The sequence below is a fragment of the Festucalex cinctus genome, chromosome 5, assembly GCF_051991245.1.
Source record: "Festucalex cinctus isolate MCC-2025b chromosome 5, RoL_Fcin_1.0, whole genome shotgun sequence".
NCBI lineage: Eukaryota > Metazoa > Chordata > Actinopteri > Syngnathiformes > Syngnathidae > Festucalex > Festucalex cinctus.
In genome coordinates, this window is record NC_135415.1 from 30509542 (window position 1) to 30535598 (window position 26057).

At 43.0% G+C, this 26057-nt stretch overlaps 1 long non-coding RNA gene across 2 annotated transcripts; it reads left to right on the forward strand.

The window, feature by feature from the left end:
• The first annotated feature begins 1453 nt into the window (after positions 1 to 1453).
• Positions 1454 to 19490, forward strand: LOC144018810 (uncharacterized). 2 transcript variants are annotated; one of them, XR_013283525.1, is made up of 4 exons: positions 1454 to 1576; positions 7861 to 7922; positions 17971 to 18142; positions 18214 to 19490. It is a non-coding gene; the product is annotated as an uncharacterized LOC144018810 (long non-coding RNA). The 2 variants fall into 2 exon arrangements; XR_013283524.1 differs by having other exon boundaries at positions 17971 to 19490.
• The last annotated feature ends 6567 nt before the right edge of the window (positions 19491 to 26057 follow it).

Genomic DNA, 26057 nt, shown 5'->3' on the forward strand with positions numbered 1-26057 from the left:
CCAGAAGTACCGCATGGGCAAAAGTATTGGGACACCTGGTCATAACAGAATGTCACAAATGCTGGACGATTCTCTCTTATTATTATTATTTTTTTTAACTAACACGTTAGAACGAGAATCTACGGAGCCCTTCTGTACGGTTTCTGACGGTGAAAAAAAATAAATATATTTTTTTATTTTTATTATTTTTTTTACTGGCTGGAATGGGCTTCCATAGAAATGCTTTGCGCTGGTTTAGAGGTACTTGGCTGAAAAAAAAATCACAGGGGGTACATCACTGAAAAAAGGTTGAGAACCACTGATCTAGAGGAGTAAAAAATATATATATCTATAATATATCATCTAATATATAAAAGGTGCTTCATGAAGCTTCATTTTTGCTAAGTCGTGCTGGTCAAGTTGATTCTGCTGGTAAAGTTTACGAAATTGCCGTGAAAAGTGCAAATCGAGAGAAACGCAGTTGCAATGCGGCAAAAAAGCAACCGTGTGTTTGTGCACATTCTTCCAAGCCAAGCCACATCTTCTCCTGGCAGCTCATGCCCGAGAGCTCTCCCAGCACCACGGGCTCATGTCTTGGGTTTCTGCAAATATTTTCGAATGCCACTGAAGAATGTTCTAATGTTGTTGAAATAGCAGCGCTCTTTTTTTTTTTTTTTTTTTTTTTCTTTCTTTCACAGGATATTTTATGAAGAAGCGTCAGGCCTGGTTTTAACGTTCTTCTCTTAAAACGGCTTGCATGTATTCCCCTCAGAGGATTCAGCATGAAATTGAGCTTTTATGCCACACAATACACACGGGATTGTATAGCGACCATTAAAGTCAGAAATCTCATGATTTATTTCTTTCACTGACAGAAATATTTGCTACCGTAAGAGTTTGAATGAGTCCATTTGGCTTAAAAACAAAGCTGTGTTGACATGGAGAGTTTCTTTGGCCCAGTTGGTTTTTCTTGCCATTGGAAGAAGAAAGTCTGCAGGGCCTCTTGTGCCTGCAGGCCAGCCAGTTTATATTCCAGCATTTTTCATCAATAAATAAACAGAAGCCAATTTAGTCTGGCCTCACCATGGCCCCGCATTAATAGCAGTGCACTCTGGGAGTGTGCATTGGTTAGTTTCTTCCTATATCAGAAAATTATACGACCATCACCAAAGGACGTTACATTTGACGTTATGGAGTTATTGCAGCAAAATGGCATGCAGTGTATGTATGAAAAAGAAAAGAAGTTAAATTATAGAGACATGTGATTTCAATATGCATATTGAATAATAGTAATATATTGAAGGTATATAAGTGTAACAGGTTACAGTGTTCTGTTAATTTCACCAAAAATTCATATCCAATTCATATGACATAGCGTCTGTAAACATTGATTATACATCACACATCGGTTATTATACTTCTCCCTGCAAGTAGTTACCTCCTTGTGATAAATTGTGATCAAATATTGTTTTTCTTTTGTTTTTATTTCCGGCGCACGAGAGAACATGAGCGAGTGTACGCACTGTGGATGACGGTTGCGCGATGACGTCACGTTACGTGAGCGAGGCTCGTCACTCTCGCTCCGGATGTGGCCGAGGTAAGACGCACACGGCGCTCTCTCCTGCTAGTCGCGACGACGAATGTAATAAAAAACAAACTTCGCGTTATATTAATTGGGTTGTATTATGTTATTGCGTCAGTTGCTAAGGATGTTTTGCGTGTTTACTAGCTGGTGTTGTGTTCGCTATGCGACACTTTTGAGCCGTGAACCGTCGATGAATGAAGCTAATGTTGCTAACGATTGGCGCCTTTTTACTGAGATTCACTTTTGACTTTTCGGAGAGCTTGAGAGTGCGTGTATACATTAATGGCACTTTTAGCATCTGAGTAAAACCTGCCAGATCTCGCGCTAATGAACTGGAGTTCCGCTGCCCGCTTGTTCGTGGGCTGTTTCAGATGCAGCCTATAGCCCAAACAGGTATATTTACCTTTCTTTCGAGAAGTGGGGATGGGGAAGCCAAAATTACAACACAAACGGCCGTTTGTTCAGCAGCTGTTTGGTCAGGTGAACAAGACTTATTTATACTTTTTTTTTTTTCTCTTCTCTGCTTATTCAGGATTTTGAATGAACGCGCTAGAAAACTACCAGCATATTGAGAACGTGTCAGAAATAAAGTCACCCTTTGCTATACAGCATGTTATTTTACTCTGGCCTCATTCCCCATCTTGGTTTAGTTGATATTAAAATAATGATGTGTTTTGAAATAAAAGGTTGCCTAATGTACTTGGAGTTATAAACACTTTTAATGAATCATTTTATAAGACGTTCTCTTCTCTCAATGGAAGGGTTTGGCAAGTCCGGCCCAGGAGTCTAGCCTTAAGAAAAAAGCAGCAGAAATAATAATAATAATAATACAAAAAAAGATGTTTATGAGCGCATGTAGTTTCATAATAAGCAAACGGTTATAGGACATTTTCCACACGGAATGTGAGCAAAAAAGGAAAGTGCAAATGAGGAAACAAAGCTTTTAAACTTTACAATTGTTCAGTCATTTTGTCACACATAAAAAGAGCAAAACGAAAATATTGTGAGGCAAAACTTTGACTTCATAGTGCACATCAAAGACATATGGACATATAATGAAGAACCTTGCACCACGTTTTATGCACATTTCCTTAGATGGAGAGATCAATGCAGTAGAAGTACATGGATAGAAAAAAAAAAGGAAAACCAAGAAAAATAAAGTTTCAAACATGTGCAATCTGTGTCAAACGCAGACAGTTCCCTCCCAGTTACATCAGGCTCAATTTTGAGCAACTTTGTTGAAAGACTCCAGCAACATGAATGTGACCGTCCCCCAATTTGACCCTATCCAGAATCCCTGACTTCACGGTGACACTTGCTGGTCTTCATTTGTTATGTTTAGTCTTGAGAGAGTCTGGAATTTATCAGGCTTTTACCCAAAGAGGTTTTTGGCTTTATTTGGTCTTGAGAAATGTCACTCGTACACATTTGTTCTATTCCAGAAGTAAGAGCGTGTCGAATTTTGTCACTTCCCTAGGAACTGTTCCAAGTAGGTAGAGATGATAACAGAAGACAGGCCAGTATACCAGGCAGAGGGGTCAAAGGGCAGCAGGACCACTTGTAGGCCAGATCTCACCCAGGAGCCTCCGAAATTGAACGGACCAATTTTCCAAATTCCAAATGTTCAGAAAGAAACTCCACAGCGTTCACAGGGTCTGACATTCACCAGTCGGACGTGCGCTCATAGCCTGGCACTTGCAAGCCTGTTTGTCCTTTGTTCGAGAACACAATTGGCTGACGTTCCATTTGCTCCTGTTCTCTTCACAGATGGAAACAATTTTGTACTCAAAACAAGGCATAGGAAAAAGTGTTTGAGAAATTCTTCGATATCCTTGATAAGATCCATGAACTAGTATATTCAGTTCATCCAAATCAAATCGCTGGAATCTTCCCCCCCCCCATTCTAGCGCTTCAAGTGTGCCCCAGGGTTCTGTCCTGGGGCCCCACCACCTCATCATCTATCGCCTCCACTGCAATATTTTCCATACATTTAACATTCAATTCCATTCTTATACTGATGACACGAAGCGATACATCACCACCAAACCTTTTTCCACTTTACCGGTTGCATCTCTGTAATAAAAATCTGGTTAACCCAAAACTTCCTGAAATGTAACAGCCAAACTGAGTTCAAGTCCAGTATTTCCCAAACAGCCAGCTTCCCCCCCCCCTCACTATTGACATCTTACCTTCACGCCAAGTTAAGAGTCTAAGGAGTCTTTCCAATCCAACATCACATTAAGCATGCGCATGGTGATGTGAGTTTTTAAATGTATTTTAAAGTCTCACAACTACCCCCTGAAGTGCCTTCATGTACGCCCATTTGAGAACTACTTGCATGTTAAAACAAACAAAATTCTAGAACGTCACGATTGGTAGAGTACAATTGTCACTGGCAACCTGCAATTCGTCTACTACACAGCAAAAGTTGTCCTGCTAGTCAACAAAGAGCGTGCGAGTACTCCGAATCAAGTTCTTACTAAGTCAGTGTTCTGGGTGGGTTTGGTTCTTAAAAGGGATGTGTGATTTAGGTGTTCCCTTAATTTTTTTTCATGGGCAGTTTTTTACTCATTCCGTCTTAAAATGTGCAGCAAGAAGCTCTGTTTCTTGTATGTCTCATCTCAAATAAAATCGTGTATTATAGTCTGCTTTCCCTCTCCTATAAACTCTAACAGAAACCTGCGGCTTGAAGAAATATTCTGCATCCATCAATGGAGAGACCTTTGACATAAAATAACAGCCTGGTCCTTCTAGACACGCCTAAACATACAATCACTCACACCACTGTGCTTTGGCATCAATTGCACCACTTTTTTTTTTCTCCTTTTCTTCTTTTTTGGGTGAGTCACAGAAACCATTATAGGCTGTCAACCATAAAATACAAACAACATAAACCTGAGGATGCAAATAAAGCTATAAAATAAATTGCTGTGGTCTTGGCAGTCATGAGAGGAAGAAGTTCATCTTCTGAGTCAGACAGAAGTTTCCTGAGACTAGACTAAATGCACTTTATTTTATTTTTTTTGCAGATAGAATAACCACTATAGGCTATTTTATCCTGATTCGTTGCCACAACTAATGTACCAAACAAAGATAGAGAATTACTGTGTGGAGAACATGATTTACTCGAAGGCGATGCCTCAGCTGCCCCTCGTTTCTCAATGTTTGCACAGGTGCACTCGTGATGTAATACATATATCATACAGGCACAGTGTGATTGAGCAACGCTTGGCATTTGGGTACTGCTGTCACTTTCTTGAGACGAAAAGCCACAATAACAAATGGGCCCTTGTCACCTTCCCATGTGCTCTTTGATTCATTGCACGTGCCATACCTATGTTTGTTTTTTTTTTTTTTTTTTTTTTTTTTTTTGAAGAGCTCAGAATTGTTCATTCGGTAGTCTTACCGATTCAACGTCTTGTCATCATTGCTCTTTTTTTTTTTTTTTTTTTTTTTTTGTGTGTGCGTGCGTTTGCGTGCGTTTGCGTGCGTTTGCGTGTGTGCGTTTGCGTGCGTTTGCGTGCGTGCGTGTGCGTGCGTGCAAATACGTATAAATTTATACTCATTCATTCACCTAAAACCTTATAAATATCCCATTACCCTTCGCCTTAACCAGGTACTTCAGAATCTTGCCAGAGTCGTGAGATTTAAATGGTCAGGAGACCAGAGAAAAGGTCAGAAAAAAAAAGAAATAAAGAGAAAAGAAAGGTAAATCAAAGTGACATCCAGCACCGACCAAACACTTCCTGCCTTCCCCATGATTACAAAATCAAAGTCTTACGCCAACCCCGGAAGCCTCTAAATTCCAGCAAATTTAGCGAGATCTCAAGAGCCCAGAGGAAAAACTAAAGAGAGGAAGGAGGGAAGGATCGATAAGGCAGAGTGAGATCAATAGAAGCCAGTACATCCAATCCATCAAAGTGAAGTCCAGCACCAACAAGACCCCTCCTGCGTGGTTACAAAACCGGAGTCTTATGCCAACCCCAGAAACCTCATACTTCTAATAAATTAAGATCTCAAGTGACCAGAGGAAAAACTAAAGAGAGGAAGGAGGGAAGGATAGATAAAGCAAAGTGAGAACCACAGACACCAGCACCAACTGATTCAAGGGGCTGTGGGAGGGAGAGGGTACTTCTGTTGAGTTTCAGTAGATGCTGGTGCGACGGATCTGGCATGCATAAGGACCACCACCAAAGAAAGAAGCCGTCAACCGCGGTCCAGCAAAGCGAGCACCCCCCCCCCCCCCCCCCCCGGAATCCCCAGGCCGCGGCAGCACCAAGGCCACCCCCAAGCCACCCGAGCGGACACCGGTCGGCGAGCCGACCCAGACACCCGGAACACCCCCGCCCCAGCCCCGGCCCACACCCCCGAGCCCAAGGCCGCAGAACGAGGCCCAGCGGGCCCCCACAGCGCCCCACCGGTCCCCAGCCCCCATCCCCCCACGACCCCCCCGCACCCCACCCAAACCCGCCATCCACCACGACCCAGGCCCCACCACCCCCGACCCCCAAACCCCCGAACACACCCCGACCCCCAGCACCCAACCCCCCACCCACCCATACCTCCACCCCCCCCCCCCAAACAAGCCGCCCCCCCCCGACGGCCGCCACCCCCCCCCCGCGAACCCGGCCCCCCGCGAGAACCCCCCACCCCCCCCCGGAAACCGGCACCGGGCAGCAGCGCAGAGAGGGAAGATGTGCCCACCCCACCTCCAGCCGCGCGAGATTTGCACAGCGGCGGGAGGGGGGAAGCAGAGGAGGAAGCACCAGGGGAGAAGGCGGAACACCAGAACACCGAGCCCGGTGGGGAGAGGCCCCGGTCGTCACGCCAGAGTACTAGTGACACCTAACCCTGTTACTGAGTCCGCCAGCTCGCCGACTGGCGAGCTCTACCCTTACACCGTGAATGTGGCCCCACCCAGTGTATATACAAGTGTGTGCGTGTGGTGCATTAAAATTGGGAGCAGGTGAGTCGGAGCAGAGGGAAAAAATTTCCCCTACTCCGACACACCCGTATCCCCCCCAAAAAAATGAATATGTATATGTGTGGTGCATTAAAAAAGGGAATGGAGGGACAAAGTGGTGGGGCAGGGACACAAATGGGGGGGACCACAGCGCTGCCAGGCACTGCAGTCCATCCCCTCTGATGGCTCCCCGCCCCAACTCACCCCTCCCCTTGGACGTGAGGTGCATTAAAATTGGAGGGGAGTTGAAGGGTGAAGACGGTGTTTCCACCCTTCCCCACCCCACCAAGAAATGTGTTGTGTGCCCTATGTGTATATTTACAAAGTGTATAGTGAAGTGAGTAAGAGGAGCGACCAGCGGGGCCTCACCCAACCCGGCGGGTGTAGGTGACACGCCCGCCCCCCAGCACCCCCACCCCCTGCCGCCCCCCACCTCATCCACCCGGCACCACAATGGGCGGACAGCCAGCGCAGCAGGGCTACCGGACAGCCCACCGGCCACCGGAGCCCGCCCGGGGCGCCAGGAGTTATACCGGAGTGGGGCAGGCCCCAAACCCTCGCCCGGCCCCCGGAGCCCGTCGCCCGGGCCGGGGAGGGAGCCCCAGGCCCAGGGAGAGGGAGGGGGAGGGGCCGCAGGGCAGACAGGGAAGGGGGGGGGGGGCGGGGGAAGCGGGGAGAAGACGACAAGAAGGCGAAAGGGCGGCTGCAGGGCAGGAGGCGGGGGGGGAGAGGAGGAGGGAGGGCGACAAGGGAAAAGGGACCGGGAGGCAGAGCACCTATGTTTGGTTTTGAAATACATTATTATTATTATGATGATGAAGTTTACAAAAATTCTTGCCAGGAATCAATGAACCACTTTGTCCATATTACTTAGACTTAGACTTGACTTTATTGATTGATCCCTTTGGGATGGCTCCCTCTGGGAAATTTACATGTCCAACAGATAATAAAATAAAAAATAATTCAATCAATCAATAAATAAGGTTATTACACCAGAGATTGAATTAATAATGATAATAAAAAAAATCAATCAATCAATAAATAAGGTTATTGCACCAGATTGAATTAATAATAATATTAATAATGATAATAATAATAATAATAATAATAATAATAATAATACAAATTCTATTTAACTTTTCAAAATGATTTTGATGGTTTTAATTTTCTTAAAGGGGAATCAACCCAAATTTTTTTTTTCTTTAATCCTTACAATATTTTCCACCCCCACTAGTGTAAGCACAAAACTGATTAATTTTTTTTTTTTGGGGGGGGGGGGGGTTGGAATATGAATTAAGCAGCAAATTAATCCACCTGTTTTTACCCATCTCAGGGGTCGGCCATTTTGCCACTTGCTGTCGACTGAAAATGACATCATAGTTGCTCAGGACTCAGGTAATTTTCCATTATACATTTTTGGGAATCACTGCCAATTGAAGTTAACCACCTTTGTGAAATTTTTTTTTTAATCACACTTTTATGAATGTCGCTCAGTTTTCATTGGCAGGGCAAGTTTAAAGGAGAGTTGGTCTTTTGAAGTTCAGCTTGGATGAACATAATTTCCTCCCCTCATAAAACAAACCATCTGATCTGCATACCAAAAAGACTTTACATGTATAACACTGGCCTCCAAAAACAACACACACGTCCAAATCCCGCTTTTATTAGTCAGCCAGCTGTTGTATTCATATTCTTCGCTGGGGCGTGCAGTGACAAGTGCCAGGAAGACGCCGACTTGCCGGATTCACGCAGTCATCCGCGCTCGCTCAGCTTGTTCTTTCGTCTGCACCGCCGCAGCCTCAGCTTGGCAAACAAACAGTTTGCAACACTTTGCTCTGTTTCCTGTAATGCCCTCAAGGTGTTTCGCTTCCATTGCCAATTCCCACCAACTTTCTGGGAAAAGCTTCTTGACGAGTTTGCACCGCCAGTTATTTAATATACTTCAACTCTCCTGTCTCATAAGAGTGCAGATATCAAGGATGCATTCTTGGACGATCTGCACCACACGATACATTGATAATGTAGAAGAGGTTTGCTTTTCCATCAACTTTTGTGACCTTGCAATTTAAAATTAAAGCCAGAAAGCCGTGCAAGTATAGCGCCAAGCTTGTGTTCAACTATTGGCTGTGTCGCGGCAGAACTTTTGAATCCCACAAATAGTGCTGTCAAAGTTAAATCGTTAACTCATTGATTAATCACACACAAAAATAGATTGCATGAATCATGTATGAACGCAAATTAATTGCATTATTGATTTTGACCGCAGATAATCTTCAATAAACATAAACTACATGCATTAAAGTAAAGCATTTAAAATTATTTGCGTATGACATTTAGAATATTTGTTCATGTCAAACTACCGGGTTCATTTGTCTTTTCATTTTTAATTAACAAAGTCATTAGCTTAATAGAAATAGAGGAAGATGAGAGTGCGCAGTGGATCAAAAAATCTTAAAAACGTTCTCATAACATTAAAGGGATACTTCACTTATTTAGCCTATTATAGCAATAAAAAGTTCATATTTTGTCTAAAATTAATTTGATACTTTCATTATTTTTCATGTACAATTTGTACCTTTCAAAACACATTTTGCAACTTGCTGTGGACAGAAAATGACATCACAAGGGCTCAGGTAACCAATCACAGCTCAGCCGTTTTCTAGGTTTGGCCATGTGACGTTCACAAGCTGAGCTGTGATTGGTTACCGGAGCCCTTGTGATGTCATTTTCAGTCCACAGCAAGTTGCAAAATGTGTTTTGAAAGGTACTAATTGTACATTCAAAATAATGAGAATATCAAATTTATTATAGGCAAAATATTAACGTTTGACTGCCAAAAGTGGCTAAATAAGTAAAGTATCCCTTTAAATGTCGAAAGAATTAACACACGTGCTCTTCAAATTTGGCAGGCAAAAAAATGTTGATTAAAAAAGCCTTTTTAATTTGATGATTAATCGTAAATAATCAATATTGTAAGATGTGATTAATCTGATTAAAAAATGTAAATGTTTGACAGCTCTAAAGATAATACAAATTGGACTAACAATATCTGTTGATGAGCACTAGGAAGTTCTACTTAAACACAAGCAGACCACTGCCACCAGGGGGCTCTTTTCACTTAGATTCACGGTGTGTTCTGAGCTGTGGTTGTATACACTGTCAACAAAATGCAGCGGATCTTAAAACAAATCTTTACTCTTGAAGTAAATATGTTGCACTAAAAATCTATTTAAAAAAAAGAAAAGAAAAAGTGGTGATATACATTTCCAGCTTATTTTCTCTTTATGAGTCTCAAAGTTGCAATGATGCGGCTCCAAAACTGCTTCACTGTATCTTGATCGTCTAAATTAAAGCTGTATATTTGGAAGAGACAAGTTCCCAAACTTGAGCGCTGACTGGGCAGCAAATCCGATTTGTGCTGGCCAGAGGTGGGACTCCTGCTGCCGAACACACGGCAAAAGTTTTGGCCTCAGCTTGTGGAACTGTTTGAGAGCACAGCAGCCACCGTCACTCACTTTACTTTCTGGATGGCGGCCAAGCGTTTTGGACGGGCGCCCGTTTTCATTACACTCAGAAGCAACAGTCTGGCAAAAGTGGCATGCCTGCATGTCCAAAAACAAGCCACAGTTGGGCAGTGGAGTGAAGGAGGGTTTGGAAGGAACTGCGCTCTCAAGTTTGCTCCTTTTTAACATCAAACTGCAGGCGGATGGGAACACAGACACCAGAGTAGTGCCGAGTAAAAAGACAGCTTAGCTTAGCTTAGCTTAGGTTGGAGGTGGGGTACAGTGAATATCAAATTTGGTAGTAAAATCTAAATGCATAACCCGATTAAAAATAAAGTCTCCTGTTACATTTTCTCTTTGAAATGACCTCGATCATCATTGCAAATTACAGTCATGAAACATGAGTGGAAAAAGATGCAGATAGTACTGACCCTTTTAATTGCGTCCATAAATAATAGTGGCATAATGCCATCATTTCTTTTCTTTTCTTTTTTTAAAATAAAAGTGTTGGGTAAAAAAAAAATCCAAATTAACAACTGTTTGTGATCATGGCTATTAAAAAAACAAAAACCATCTTTCCATATGAACATGAAAGTTGGGCCCGTGTTAAATGAAATAAACAATCAGCTGTTCCTTGCTGATCTAAGGTCCACCACGAACATGACAGCCATAAACTGCATCTTTTTTTTATATTAATAAGAGGCTTCAAGAATGTCTATTTTTAAAAGGTAATCTAGGTCAGTGTCAACCAAACGTTTATCATGGTTCACATTGTAGTTCGGTGTCCCCTCAGAGGGTAGTTACGACATGTGAAGTCGTATAAATGTAGAATCGTCCCATCACATTATGACAAATAGGAAAGGGTGAGTACCAATGCCAGGTATCGTGTCGAGCCACTACCATTATCAACCTCCCTCTTGTGGCCATTTTACATCCAGGAAATAGAAATGAGAAGAATATAAAATTAACTAACCCAGTCCAAAAGAAATTGATGATTCAAAATCAGACGAGACTTTACTGTTATTTATTTTAAAATGGTTAAAAAAAAAAGTGCTTGCAATAGTTCAGTTATTGCAGGTGAAGACAACGTTTAGAACAGATTTTTGCAATAAACAAAGTAGGCACACAAATGCTTGATTAATGAGGTAATTTGCCAGACTCGGCTTTCAAGCCTTGAGTTTGTTACCTGCGCTGTAGGTCATCCATGGAGCCGCGCAGAAAAAAGCACTGCTTCCTGTCTCGTACAGGATGTGGGCCGTCCCGTCTGGCCGCCGGCTTCAAAGGCAGGAAAATTGTGTGGGAAGTCAAGAATTAGGCAGGACATCATGGACTGCAGGCACACAAGGCCCGAGAATCCGCCTTTGCGGTGCTCGCTGGCCTGTTGAGCGCTCTGAAATAATATACAGTAGTTTAAAAATTGCTGTTAATGCTCAAGCAATTTTCACTCTCCTCACAAACAAGAAGAACTCTGATCAGCCTTTGCATATCTTGACTTTGAAAATATGTGCAGTTGGCAACGGGAGACGCGCCCTTGCTCCAGTGGCATCTGAGTCATGTTGCAGCCAGCGCTCAGTGTGCCAAGAACAAGTGGGCTGCGCACACACACTATATGGAGAAAAACTGTCAACAAATACGAGCGAAATAAACGAAGAAAGGCACGATTCTCTTAATCTCCATGAAATAATACGTACACGCACGCACTTGTGGCTTTGAAAGTCTTCCAGCGTTTTACACTTGTCTTGCAGTCTGGCTCACATGTAAAGCACATGTTGCGAGAAGCAGAGGAGGATTCAAATAATTATCACTTAAAAGACGAGCCGTCTTCACTGTAAAGCCTCGCGCGCATGTGTTTAGCATTAGCAGTCCTGTGCTCCACATTAGAGTAGACATCCTATGATCATTAAAAAGAGCCTGAAAGGGAGCCTCGGGCGTAAGAAAGTCTATTTATGAACGCAGAAAAAAACCACAACAAGATAATTGGTAGGCTACGTTGCAAGTTAGAGCAGGAGGTGTAGTGAAAGCAGTCGAGCGGATGAAATTCCTCCCTAAACCAGCAGCTGTGTCACGGATGATATCGTTTTTGATCACAAATCCCTCAGAACCGACAGGTTGCATACAAGTGCAAAAGATGACATTTGGTCACCCGATTAAATGTCAACATCAAAACGCAACATTCTTTAAATGAAGAATGGCGCTGTAAATGCTGCCATCTTTATTTCCTTTTGAAATATGATGCTTTTATTTTGACATGTCAAACCGGAAGTTGTGGGTTTACAGCAGTTCCGTCCATTTGCACAGCCATAGACAAGCACTGGACGACACGTCTTTTTTTCCTTTGGAGTTTGTTGCTTTTTGTCATGATTCTTCGTTGGAAAAGTTGAGCAAATGGATAAAGTTGATTTAAGAAGCTGTTAAAGCATTCATGACTGTGATTATCACTTGTGGAAGAAGACTGCCGTTGATTGAGCAGGCCAAAGTGGTTAGTAGCATTTCAATTATCTATCGTTAGCTTAGATGCTAGGCAATGCTATGTTTGAAGTAAATATGTTTGTTTTGTATGTCTAAATTTTTTGTTCTACGGTAGGGGTGTTTAAAAAAAAAATCGATTCGGCGATATATCGCGATACTGCATCGCGCGATTCTCGAATCGATTCAATAAAAAAATCTTTTTTTTTTTCTTTTTTCACTGTGTGTGTATTAACGGTCTTTAAAATGGTCTGCAGAGACCTTTGTGACTAAATATGAAATGAAACCCTCTGCCTCCGAGAAGCAATCACACGTGTCAATAGCCGCCGACGTTGCGTGCGGTGCCACGGAAAAACTCGTCTTGATTCTTTATTTGCTCTGCGGCTGCGAGAAACGGGAGTCAGTATTTGTTGGAATAACAAAACGCTCGCCATGCCAGAGCGTCCTCATAGATCCCGCCTGTCGGGGTGTCAACATGCCCCGCAAGAATGCGCCGAGCTGCGTCCCGGCCAAGTCTTGGTGTGCATGCGTGTCTGTGAGAGCGTGTCGATGTGTGTGAGGGGAGCTTCGGGTGAGTCAGCTGGAGCAGAATGTTTATGTGAGGAGAAGTCGGCGTTGTGAGACGACTCGACTCTCGTCTTGTGGACGTTGTTTGATTCTGAAGGCGCTCAGCTGCTAATTAACAGTAACCACTTCAAAAAAACGACTTCCTGTAGGTGGACGCAACGCTTTGAGTCCACGTTGCCATAGCAACAGGCGCCTTTTACTTCAAATTCCATAAAAACATGATTTTCTGATTATTTCCTTATGGCAGTAGCGCAGTCTAAGGACTTTGGAAATTGGTTCTTGAGGCACCAGCACCCGTTTACTCGAACCTCCCTCATGACCATTTCGATCACTTGTGCATGCGTGCGCAGGTTGACAGCACGGCTTGAAATTAACACCCACCAACCCGCCCAATGCATTTCATCTGTGGCGGGTGACACCGTAACTTTAGCCACTTTGGCGGGTGCAACAGATCATCTTTGATCCGTGATGTGTATGAATTACACTCCATGCACGGTTGCGTTGGTATGTGCGCCGCTGGCTGGTTGGTTGGTGAAAAATGAAACATTTGCGGCAGACATGTGCTGAGTATCTCCACAAATATGGCTATGTCGTTAAAAAAAAAAAAAAAAAAAAAAAAAGACTTTCTTTTGAAAATACCTCTTGCCATATGGCGACGTACGCGGCCGTTTACTTCCATTTCAGGACAAGTCTCCTCACAAGGCTGTCATGATTCTTGGTGAGCAGCGAAAATTAGGTTGTGGTGATGCCAAAGACGGAGAATCATCAGACGTAACACAGAACATTTCACTGAACATTCTTCTCAAAACTACTCAAGGTTTGGAGGATGAACAAGGAAGTCACCCGGAAGTCCGTCATGCCAACAACACACATGTGAACCGTACCAGTTTGGTCCCTAGTTCTGTGTTGGAATGATGTCAAAACCATTGCATTACTATATATATTTTAAACATTAGGCATCACATATATTGTAAGAAGGAAGAACGCCATTTTCACAAACACATCTCCACCTCCCCTTGAATTTGGATATTAAGCAAAAAACAAGAAAGTGATTTATTCAACACATGCGCAACATGAACATAATTGATTCATCTGCAATGTACACGTTATATTTCACTCGGGCTTTTCTGAAGTGGGAATTCCTCCGCTCTGATTTTCCTGGGCAGCTGTTGCAGAGCAGCAGTGGTTCATGTCTGCTGGCGAAACCTCAGCGGCCTGAACGGGCCCACACACACGGAGGGAACGAGAAGTGTCGTGGGCAGCTTACAATGTGAGCCCCCCGACGACCCCGTGGGGATCAGTGCTGATATGTTGTGTGTGTGTACGCATGTGAGGAGTCCCAACTTGTTTCCTTGTTTGTTAGCATACACGTGGACCCATAAAGGGCTGAAAATGCTTTCATTCAGGCAGGTTTGTAATAGGAGGAAATAGACTAACTGCTGTAAAGGATGCAGCTCCACACAAAGACTGATTCACAGGCCTGGAAACATGTGTGCAACACATGCTGGAGCTTGAATGCAGCAAGAGCCACACACTGGATGGAGACGCACACACATTTGTACAAAGTTCTTCCAAATTTTCATCTACCGCAGGAAGTTGATACGTACCAATATTGTTTGCTGGTTTCAAGATAAAACCCAGTGCTTGTGCGTGAGTGTGTTGAGTGATATCCAGTGTTGTTCAAGTTACTTTTGAAAAAGAGTTATAGTTACTTCTCTGAAAAAGTAACTAATTCATTTACTAGTTATTCAATAACAAAAGTAACTAAGTTACTTTACTTGAAAAAAATAGTAATATAAAAAAACGATTTAAAGAGTAATGAAACTATAAAACATGCAAACATTTTGACAGGCATCTTTATTTTTATCAACTTGCCTTAAAAAAAAAAGTTGATGTGCAATATGAAATAAATAAAATAATAACTGCCTCTCCCCTTCCTTTTTGTTGGTAATAGTACTTCAATTATTTTGTGCAATTTATTAGCTGTCACGTAGTCACGGAGCCACTCGCTTTTGTGTCGGATTTGCCTCCTGTGGCGATAACGCAAAGCAATTGAGCAATCGAGCCAATGCTGCCTGCCGTGCATGCACGATCCATATTGTTGCATGAGAAATGTCGTTAGCCCCGGGCAACGAGCAATCGAGCAACACGGCGCACATCGTCATTGGAATCCAAGTAACGTTCGTACAATAACTGCAGGGCCGTTACAGAATGCGAAAATGGAAAGAGTTACGTTAGACGTTACAGCAAAAAACAAAAAAAAAACAAAAGTAGTTTCGTTATGTAACGTAACGAATGTAAGGGTGTTAGTTCCAACACTGGCGAATGTGATATCCTGTGGAGTGCCAGAGAGTCTCAGAACACCCAAAGTGCTCAGACAGCTGATTAGCACTGATAGCTTATGAAGTGCACAACAGCTGGACTGCCTTGCTGCCATTCAAACGCACGCATGCGCATAGTGAAATGAAGTCTCGCCACGCCAGGCCTGTCATTCCTCTGGAGCTCATCTGTCGTCGGCAGGAGCTGGAGAGCTGACATGAGCTTGTCTGACCTCAGACTGCTGACTGCTTCATTTCAGTGCTGGGCTTTCCCTGCTTTGCCGGCCTGGCGACGGAATGTTCAAGATGCGCGCGGCCAAATTTCTGAAACCAACGGGAGGCAACGCGCTGTCCTGCATACACTCGCCATCGTAAATCCTGAAAAGCACGCGCTGTGATCATCGGCGATCCGTATCCGTCTAAAAATAAACACGTCGTAAAAAGAATTCAGAGATGTCAGGTTGGCAAATTTGTGAGGACGTCTTTCACATTTGTCATGCTTGGATGACAGAAAATAGAATTTAAGCTATTCAAAGTAGCACCACCCGAATACTTTAGACAATTTCTTACGATTAAACACATGATGTGAGGCCTTAGTGAAGTACAAACACCAAATTAACGCAAACTATTTATATATACACATCTAGTAGCAACTAAATCATATCTTTGTATTGCATCGCATCATACTGTGTTGTAAAGAGTTACCAGGCTTCAAAGTACAAAATATGTCAATATCGTAATCCTGGTAATACTTGTTGGCCCCACACATAAAAAGTGTGCGCTTCTGCTTTTGTGGTTGTGCACACATCACACATAACGACGTCCACATCAACAACCACGAGTTTACAATGATAGATTTCTGGTGTAGTACCTCAGATGGCCTGTGAGAGGCAGCATATGGTGCCACGGGACTTCCAGACAGCCATAAAATACAAAGAAGAGCAGTAGCGGAAGCGCTAAGTGTTAGCGTATCTGGAAACTATATTTTGGTTAAAAACCATTTCATTCGCTAGTTTCTTGTGATGAATGGCTTAACATTTACGATTGTGAGCCCGAGCCTTTTTTTTTTAAATCAGACTGCAGGAGGTCAGGATAATCTTTCAGTGACATACGATAATCGGGCCTCTTGTCTTCGGGCGCCGTCTCTACTAGCGTCATTTTCCCCCTTTACATTTTCCTGCTTCATCAACTTTTGTTTTCAGTTCACCTTTCCTGTCGTTCCTCTGATGTTTCTTTGCGATACCTCATGCTGACGGAAGTGCAACGTTTGGGCTCATCCACCAGGTGTTTATTGTGCTAGCTACAGGGTTTAAGCGCCAAAGACATGCAACGTCAAGGACATCAGAGTCAGTGAAGGTTCACAGGGAGGGAGAGGAAACAAAGCGGGAGCAGACTGGCTTGTATGTTTGTTCAGTGTGAGGCTGCCAAGATGGAGGGAGATGAAGAATTTGGGGGGGGGGGGGAAATCGGGCTTTCCCTTGACGTCTTCCTCTCATTGTGCTCTACGGCACGCTTTTAGAAACCCATAAGCCCCAAGGATTTGGATGAACAAAATTCAGAATCCAGAGTTCAGGTTCTGCTGGTGTTGGGAAGTTCACGTAACTTACTTGAGCAAAAATTTTGGAACCAGGCAACTCTGGTTGTTAACACTCGCCTTCCTTTCAATAGCGTGAAAGTGGGCAATTTTCGCAGCTTCACAGGGTGAATGAAGTAATCATTGTTCGGACAACCGCCACCAACGAAAACATCACCGTAGCGACATTCATTTTGCTAGCACACGAGAGGAGGCGAGGGAAATAACGTAAATCTTAAATTAGCCTTAAATACACACTTTGAACTTCAATTACCTTAATCAAGAACATATGGAGGAGTCATAAACGTATAATAGCTGCTGCACCGACAAGTAAAAAAAAAAAAAAAAAAAAAAGTGCCCTCAGTAATAGTTTGTAAACCAAATCAAATGTCAATAGCTCACACATTTGAAGGTAATTCCCATGGTTTGTGGTATTTTCAAATTCTAAAAGTTGGAGCCCAAAGGTGGCTTATAAGAAAGTGTAACCACATTCAGTCGTTGCCAAGAAATTAGAAAAGCGTTTCACTGGCGCTGGAGGTGACCAAGTGCAGTCGAGATTGGAGCGTGCGGACCGCCGCCAAGTTGCAACTGTCAAACAAAAGCGCCAGACATTTCAACAGCTTCTTTCTGCTTGCCATTTTACTTTTGACATCATCGACTCATAAGTTGACGATTACTCCATTCATCCATGTGGCAACTGAAAGGTCACGTGATTATTTGCATAATCCTATTACAGTACTACAATGAATGCCTCCCATTGCTCTGTACATTTGTATTTATATTCTAAATATAAACTGTTTATATTCTTAATGTATAGTTTATGTATAGTGTTTTTTGTTTTGTTTTGTTTTGTTTTTTGGTCGAATGGTACAATATTGGCAAGGGGAATTCCGTGCTGGTTACAGCACCGCCACCTGGCATCGAACCGTAGTTACATTCTTAACTTTCGATTTGTAGAGCTCCTTGTCGGGCCAAAATAAGGAAAGCCATGCGTGACTAATCCTGTCTATGTACAGTACATGATGGAAGACGGCGAGGGTTGATCTGCACGGGGGCTGAAGTGGAGCAAAATGTCAGGCATGTCATCCAGCGGGCTCTGTGACACTAATCAGGCAAATCTCCTTGAAGTGCAGAACTTGAGATGAAAACCACTGAATGAACGTCTGCGAGGAGTTAACTGCTTTTAAGGTAAGTGAAGGTACAGTTAGTATTACATCTGAAAAGGTTTGGAGGAATTACTTTCACTGATTAATGTCAAGCTGTGAGTGATGTGTGAGTGGCACAACATAGTTGTGTGCCTGGAGAAAAAAAAAGAAGAAGAAGAAGAAGGACGGGGAGCTGCGGTGGGCCGCTGTGTTTTGTGAACGTGTGCAGCTGTCCTGCCACTCTGCAACCGCCGTGAATCTTGGCCCGTGGGCACGGGAACGCTTTCTTGTTTCTGCCGGAGAACCACAATGGAGGTATGAAAGCAATTTCAAACATGCCTCTAATCTATTAAGTCATCTGTTTCCTATAAGCGTGCGCTAATTAATGGCCAAGAGGAAATGAGAAGCTGCGCAGATGAGCAGCTTGAAAAGAAAAGAGGAAAATGCGGGAAGACCGAAATGGTCAAACTGAGATATTTTGTTTTTATGTCGATTTACAATAATAACAAAAATCCTTTGTTCAAAAACCATTTGCACTTTTACCATGATTTGATTACAGACAATTGGAGAAGCAAACGAGGGTGATTTCCGTCTGTGTTTACTTTTGCATGGGGACCGAATATTTCTGTATGCTGCCACTTATGACAGTAATTTACTGAATCCCAGGAACATGCATGGGAATGATTAAAGGAAAAACGTGCACCGCGGTGGCCACAGTTAATCTGGCAATCAGCAAAAGGAAAATGCCGGAGAGTTTTTTGCATGGTGTATATTTAATTGCGCCTGCGCTCATCCTGTGCATGTATGGCCGACACTTTTCTTCAGGAAATAAAACAAGAAACAATTCGTATTACTCAGGCAGCCATTGAAGTGAAAGTTCCTTTCCCATACTCCGATGAAATCGGCATTTTGCAGTCTGGGCGAGCGTTTAATCAGGCCAGTGAGCATCAGGTAGCAAAGATAAAGTCTCCTTCTGTTGCTCTCATCTTCCATACACGATGGAACCTTCAACATCTGTTTCAAACCTGCTGGGGTCGATGTTTGCGCAGCTGCCTGCTTTCTCAATCGTTCTCCAGTTCTCAGACACCCACTACAGGGGAATAACATCACAGAAGCTTGCAGGTAGACAAGTTCCTTCTTCTTCGTCTTCTCTGTAAGTGCAAGTGGAGTCAGCAAGCCCCTCCCACCGTGACCACCGCCTGCCTCGTCCAGCGGACGTCGGTTCTCATGGTTACACCGAACAAACCTTGCTGACGGAGGAAGCTGAGGTTGTTCTCACTGGGAGTTCGGTCAACACAGCTCTCAAGTCTTAAAAGAAACGTCCTATGTAGTGGACACATCATAGCTTAAAAATAAAAACTTTTTATTTATTTTCCAGTATTCCATTTTACTTCAACATTATTTATTACAACATGACAATTTTGATACAGATTTTCGCAAGGAAGTTGACACTTTCGGGGGCCACTTAACGGGATGCGGCAGCCCGAATTTGGCCCCCGAGCTTTGAGTTTGACACCTGTGGCAAGAGAGCCATCATTCCATCACTTTTTAACAGGAATCTTATAAATGTTTATACTTTAACCATTTGTAGCTGGAAGAAAGACTGTGAGACAGTCAGTGAAGTGAATGAGTGAGTGAGTTTACATTTCTCCAGAGTTGCTATCAAGAGTAAGAGTTTCTAACTGTCCCTTATTTCATGTAAGTGCTACTATTCAATCATTCCTGCATTGCTTCGTCTTTATCTTATCGCACTCAAATATACTGCTTGTGTTGTGCACCTAACATGTGCGTTAACCGTAACAGCTGGAAAAAAAAAAAAAGGTTCAACGCCCAGACGACAAGCCTTCATCTTTCCCACTGACCTGCACTGATGACTAAAAGCACTCGAGCCAGCACTGTAGTTGTAAAGAAACACTGCACACATGCGCGCCAGCTGCACGTCGTGCCGCCGTGATATGCGTGACATTTCAATGAAGACTTTGGTAAGTCATGCGCCTTCGCTGGCTGCAGTAAATCTTTCCTGGAGATGCGCAAATGCCGTGACAGCGCCATGATTGCTTTGTCATGTGACACTTCGTATGCACGCAAACGTGTACAGGAGTGCATCGGTGACATGAATGATGTTCAAGTGGGAAGTGACCAAACTTCTGGCTATTTTTTTGAAGCTCTTGTTTGGGCAATCATGAAAATACTGTGATGTCCACGTGTGTTTTTCTATACAACAACAGCAGGTGTCAAAGAGTAACCAATCACAGCTCACCTGTTTTCTAGCTTTGGTCATGTGACATTCAAAAGCTGAACTGTGATGGGTTACCTGAGCCCTTGTGATGTCATTTTCAGTCGACAGAAGTTGCAAAATGTGTTTTTAAAGGTACTAATTGTATGTGAAAAATAATGAAAGTATCAAATTAATTCTAGACAAAATATTGTTTGACTACCAAAAATGGCTAAATAAGTAAAGTATCCGTTTAACTTTTTGCGTAGATGACGACAAGAAAGCATGCCCTGTTTTCACTTTCCCACCCACACCAACACACGGCCAAACTGAGGAGGTCGCAGTTTCCGTCAATAACAATACAATATATTTCTGGATGGTGCCACGGCTCTCCTAGTTGGTGCAGCATCAACGTATTTATAGACGGGCCCTATTTATAATTCACGTTTACGTTTGACATGGCGTGTTCTTCTCTTCTGCTCCGGACGTGTCGAGACTCACCGTTAGCCAGCAACAGCAGGTTGGCAGCTGCTTCTTTGCTTTGGCTGCCAGCACAGAAACGCGTGTTTGGGAAGAAGGCGGCGGCGGCACTGACAAGGAAGGGTGTGGTCCAAAATTCAGGCTGGGCTTGCAGTTAAGTTTAGCCCAGTTGAGCCGGCAACTCTCGGGGAGCGTGGGAGGCCAGACAACAGAGTTTTGTCTTCAAATCTGTCGCCAGCGGCAAAATATCACACGGCCATATTCCTCGCTCTCTCTCTTTGCTGTTTATAAATGGACAATTTGATTAATATATGACGGTTCTGGGAGATCTAATTAGTAGTTGTAAAATTCTGTTACTTACAGTAGTGTTAAATCTAGAAGCTGTTCTTTTTGAGTGGGTTAAGGATTTAGGATTAGAGTTTTACGTCACATCAACAACAGTGCGTTCTGCTGAAGTCTCCCCGCACCGGAAGTTTGGGTGTGCTAGTACGTCGAATGCGGAAGTGAGCAAACTAAATGTCCCCTTTCTGTTAAAACTCCTTTTTTTTTTTTTTTTTTATAGAATCATTTGCATGCAATAAATAAATAAAATACGTGGAGTTTGAAACCCAACACTGGCACCAGGAGTCACCTTCCAAGCATGGCTCACATGCCCGCCGCCATCCCAAATGCCCAAATGGCCTGGTCACACCTGCAGTGAGAAGTGCTGCCCGCATGTGTGGTCCTTACATAATGTCAGAAGTTCTTGGAGGGCACCGGATGGAGAAGCAAGCGGCAGTACATGATCAAAACACATATCTGTCTGTTTCATGTGTGCTTGAGCCAGACTCTTAAAAGGTGGGCCCAACATGACCGACCATAAACCTCTCCTGGTCCTCTTCTGAGGATTCTGTTTCAGTAAAGTCATGCTACGGATTCCCATAATACACACAGTGGCACATGAGAAGAGCGCGATGAAGAGAAAAGGCATGATAGCAATGAGTGATTCTGGAAAAGGAGATGTAAAAAGACACAAATCGAGAGACGAGATGGCTGCGAAGACGAGCGCCACGAGCGGTTTTGGCCCTTCACGGTGGTTGTTGCCGTCAGGGAGGTGATTGATGGTCAGCGGTGGGGGCTGCTCTTGCGGCAATGTTAGCTCGTGGGTTGAGAGGGTCTGCTGACTTAGCAGGTCAACATGAACGATACAGAACTCGAGTCCTGCTCAGACCACCAACAGCGGCCTGTCAAAATGGGGAACCAGAACGATCTTTCCGTGCCAGTAATCCGTCGACCTTTAAATTCACTCAAAAGAGGTGCAGACTCCACGCAGCATCATGCGTTGCAGGATTTAAAAACAACAACTACAAGATTTGATTGTTACTGGTCTTCAAGGAGGGCTTGATTACATATTACAATGTAGCGTACCAAATATGGTGACTGAAGGTTTGCACTGCAGAAAGTCTCAGACGTTTTCATCTTTCAGGCAGTGCAAAATGATCGACATTCGTACTGTGCATGAATGGCTGGCAATTCGGACATTTGTTCAACTGTGTCAAATTAAAAATCGAATCATAATTTACGGACTCGGATCAGATGGCGTGACGTCACCGGAACCTGCGTTTCGTTTACATGGTCACTGTTTAGCGCAAGCAAACTTTCTGCGACAGTCACAAACAATGTGGGAATGCCAGTTGACGCAAATCGTGTCACTAAAAGACACGGAAAGGCTTGCTATATCTTGCTAATATCGATGGTCTCCTCAACAGCTAGCTCCAGTAGCAAGTAGCATGCACGCTAACCCATCAAGCATTCACGATGTTTGCCACAAGGACTATTTACCACTATTTTACAACACCAAAGCATGCAACAGATGACCCAGATTCTACCGTTGGCCACAGTTTTCTACTTAAGGTAAGCCATTTGAAACTTAAAGGAACAACTATTTCATAGTTAGAGAAATATGGCCTGTAATGTGTTTGCTGATTATGATAATATGTTTTCAAATAATTGAATGTCTGGTGTTTATTTTGTGGCAAATATGTCTTTTTTTTCCTCCTGGAAATATGTCGTATTACGTTACGAATCCAACCGGAATTCGTTCGCTGACATAGGCATGATTAGTGAGGCAGGATTTTAGGACCAAGTCCAGTCCCTTATTGACATATTGTTCTGTGTCTTATGTATCCTCCTTTTACCATTCCATCCATCCACAACAAATGTAGCTGTAGTCAGGTTTTAAGATGGGGCATTTATTTTTTGTGCTTCCATTAAGTAGCTTACTGCCCAATCTGGTCAAAATGGTTGACTCACGGAATCTTTGTTGAAACACACTGTAGCAAGTGCAGTGTCTACTCAGTTTGTCCGACACGGCTAACAGGTTATATAAAAGTTTTGTGTTTTACTTGACACAAACTTTTAAATTTGCATTGATTTTTGTGAAGCAACATGCTGTTAATCAGTGAGCACGTGCTTGATTTAAACTATAACCGTCATCTCGTGCAGGAAAATTCCACTTGATTACAAATGAGCTTTTCAGTCATAAATTCTATTGCGTGTTATTGTACATAGCGGAATAACTGCTCAGGTGGGAACTTGTCCTGCTACAGGGCAACAAGCACAAATTGGCAAGCAGGCCATCAGGCAAAAAAATAGAGCAGCTTATTCATGTATGCCACTCTATATGGATTTAAGACTTAACAAGCAATTATATGGTCCCTCAGTGCATGTATAGTCACCTGTTGCACTAAATGTTAACTACACAACCGTTTCCAGACGAAAGGGGGACACATCCAACTTAGCGAAACATTGACAACCAGACTTCTACGAAGAATTGAAGGCGAGTGCGTTTGAATTCCCGTGTTATCATTGTTGCCTATCCAAACTAAGAACGTTAGCATGATGACCCCACTTGGCGAAGTAACGTTAGCGTTATGTTCAGCCTCTTCTGTCCCGCATAATAAAGTTAGGAAATGTTACCGGGCAGCTAATTTACTGAATCACCTAAAGTAACATTAAACAACCCTGAAATAATATATCAAACGTTTGTCAAAACAGTTTGTCAAATGTTGCCGTTCAGTTTGTATGTTTGAATCAAAATCAAGTGAACGACGTGTTTGCTCTTCAGCAGCCTGTGTACCAAGTTGACACATAAAATCCATTTCCATTGTAGAGGAGTGAAAGGAAGCCGTTTCTCTGAAATGCCACGTCCTTCACAACAACACACACACACACAAAAAAAAACCTCATGGAAAGCCCTCACAAGGCTCACATTGTTCCTTCAGCCTGTTAAAATGTGCATGGAGATGCTGAAGGAGGAAAAAATACTGTCGCGCTCTGCGGGTGAGACTTCGAGCTGCTGCTTGATAACATCTTAACCAAACAACATCACCCTTTCCTGTATAAAGTATCATCTAAATCACTATTCTATAAACCACAGTTACTATTTGTAAGAGGCACTAATTAGTACTGTAGCGTGGAGGAAACAATCAGGCAGAGAAGCAAGCTAGCAACAACCCTTAATAGCAATTTGGAACGGTTATACCGTCAGCCCGTAGCCACGCCGAGACCACAACGCACGAACGCTGCATAGCTTACAAAAAAAGTCTCACGCTGCCTTCACAGCCCCTCCAGACCACTAGAAACCAGACAACCACATTCAAGGCTTGCTGCACTACTGTTAGTGAATATTTATGACGCTTTGTTCAGCATTACTTTTTCAAGGTAACTGTGGCAACGCTGCTGACAAGCACAGCGAGTGAATGTCGCACGTTGCGGCGATCACGCCAGAGCTCAACGAAGGTGTCGTGTGGAAAGCTGCGCCGCGGGGCTAATGAGCAGAGTACCAGCACTGCATTTTCTACGGTCTGCTGGTGATGGAGCCCCCACAAAAATCCAACAAATTAAAAGCCACCACTGAGAGTCAAAATAGCCTCCAGCTCTCATTGCTTGATGGAGTCTTTTCGAGTTTGCAGTCTTTAATCTGACAGTTGCAGTAAAAACAAAAACCCACCGGATCATGTGGCATGAGAGGATTGCGCATAAATGTTGGCAGGTACGAAGTGATTTTTTTGCAGGCATAGCTCATCTGTATGGTTTTGTATTTTTTTTTCACATTATAAACTATTATTGTGATGTTGTGTAAAACATGAAAAAAAAAATAGAATATAATGATTTGCACAAATGTTGGCTTTTGAGCTTTGTGCTGACAGCAATGTTGGACTGTTATTATCATTGTCCTTTTTTTGGCCTGGAGAACAGAAGATCCATGACTTTCATAACGGTTTGAAATCTGGACTCGTCAGACCACAAAATACTTCTCCATTTTGGATCATTCCACCTCAAAAGAGTTTGGGCGCAGAGAAGCAGGCGGAATGTCTGACTGGTGTTGATATATGGCTTTTGCTTTGCATGCTCGAGTTTTAACTTTTAACGAACAGTGTGAACTGACAATGTTTTTTTTGTTTTTTTTGTTCAAGTGTTCCCGAGCACACATGGCAATTTTACAACTGGGATCGGCAACTAAGCTTGGCCGCTTGCCAAAATCTGTTCCTAACACTTTCAATTGCAGGCTGAAATGACATTTTCATCAGGCAATCCGTGATTTTCCTACTAAGAATATCATCATCAGTACGGATGTAAGATACTTGAAGCTCACAGTTTGGCTTCATCATGGTATTAATCTCACAGTATGATTATTAGGGATGGGCGAGTACTGATACCAGGTATCGGTATCGGGCCGATACCAGCCTTTTTTCAAGTACTCGTGACGCAGACGAGTACAAGCGACCGATGGCAGAGGAGGAAGACGTTAAGTGAGTCCTCCTTGCCTGTAAGTGGCGCTAGCATGCAGCAGTTTTTAACCAAAACTTCACCGGTTTGGAAATACTTCAAAATTGTGAATCTTAAACTAAAAGAGCATTTTTGTGTTTTATTTTGAGCGTTAAGACTATTGAAGAGTGACTGTGCTGTTTTTGTTTTGTTTTTTTCAAAATTAAAGGATATATATTTGTTGAAAAATATCTTTTAGTGATTTTTTCTTATTTGTCAAAATGTACTACTGGCATCGGCAGTTGGTATTGGTGAGTACTGAGGGTCTGAGTATCGGTATCGGTCTGAAAAAAAGTGTTAACGAACATCCCTAATGATAACTATTGTGATATTGTGGTAAAGCTTTCGGTAATGTAATAAGCCCCGCCTTATTGCAGTTACTGTTTTCAGTTAACAATTTAACAATTGGGGGGGAATATGCTGTAGATATCCATTTTAAAATGAGAAAATAGTT